This window comes from Callorhinus ursinus, unplaced genomic scaffold (assembly GCF_003265705.2).
Source record: "Callorhinus ursinus isolate GAN/ISIS: 27379988/994484 unplaced genomic scaffold, GSC_fseal_2.0 scaffold242, whole genome shotgun sequence".
NCBI classification, from domain to species: Eukaryota; Metazoa; Chordata; class Mammalia; order Carnivora; family Otariidae; genus Callorhinus; species Callorhinus ursinus.
This window is the reverse complement of record NW_027397300.1, coordinates 1-1216: the sequence shown is the minus strand read 5'-3', so window position 1 is coordinate 1216 and position 1216 is coordinate 1.

Here is a 1216-nt window from a genome sequence, read left to right as displayed (position 1 = left end):
GGTAGCATTGACATCTTCACAATGTTTGTTCTTCCAATCCATGAGCACGGAACGTTTTTCCATTTCTTTGTGTCTTCCTCAATTTCTTTCAAGAGTATTTTATAGTTTTCTGAGTACAGATCCTTTGCCTCTTTGGTTAGATTTATTCCTAGGTATCTAATGGTTTTGGGTACAATTGTAAATGGGATCGACTCCTTAAATTGTCTCTTTTCTGTCTTGTTGTTGGTGTATAGGAATGCCACTGATCTCTGGTGCACTGAGTTTATATCCTGCCACTTTACTGAATTCCTGTATGAGTTTTAGCAGTTTTGGGGTAGAGTCTTTTGGGTTTTCCACATACAGTATCATCTCATCTGCAAAGAGTGAGTTTGACTTCCTCTTTGTGGATTTGGATGCCTTTGATTTCTTTTTGTTGTCTGATTGCTGTGGCTAGGACTTCTAATACTATGTTGAATAGCAGTGGTGAGAGTGGACATCCCTGGCGCATTCTTGACCTTAGGGGAAAAGCTCTCAGCTTTTCCCCATTGAGAATGATATTCGCTGTAGGTTTTTCATAGATGGCTTTTATGATATTGAGGTATGTACCCTCTATCCCTATACTCTGAAGAGTTTTGGTCAAGAAAGGATGCTGTACTTTGTCAAATGCTTTCTCTGCATCTATTGAGAGGATCCTATGATTCTTGTTCTTTCTTTTGTTAATGTATTGTATCACGTTGATTGTTTTGCGGATGTTGAACCAACCTTGCAGGCCAGGGATAATTCCACTTGGTCATGGTGAATAATCCTTTTAATGTACTGATGGATCCTATTGGCTAGTATTTTGGTGAGAATTTTTGCATCCATGTTCATCAAGGATATTGGTCTGTAATTCTCCTTTTTGATGGGGTCTTTGTCTGGTTTTGGGATCAAGGTAAGGCCTCATAAAATGACTTTGGAAGTTTTCCTTCCATTTCTATTTTTTGGAACAGTTTCAGGAGAATAGGTATTAATTCTTCTTTAAATGTTTGGTAGAATTCCCCTGGGAAGCCATCTGGCCCTGGGCTTTTGTTTCTTGGGAGATTTTTGATGACTGCTTCAATTTCCTTAGTGGTTATAGGTCTGTTCAGCTTTTCTATTTCTTCCTGGTTCAGTTTTGGGGGTTAACATCTCTAGGAATGCATCCATTTCTTCCAGGTTATTTAATTTGCTGGCATAGAGTTGCTCATAATATGTTCCT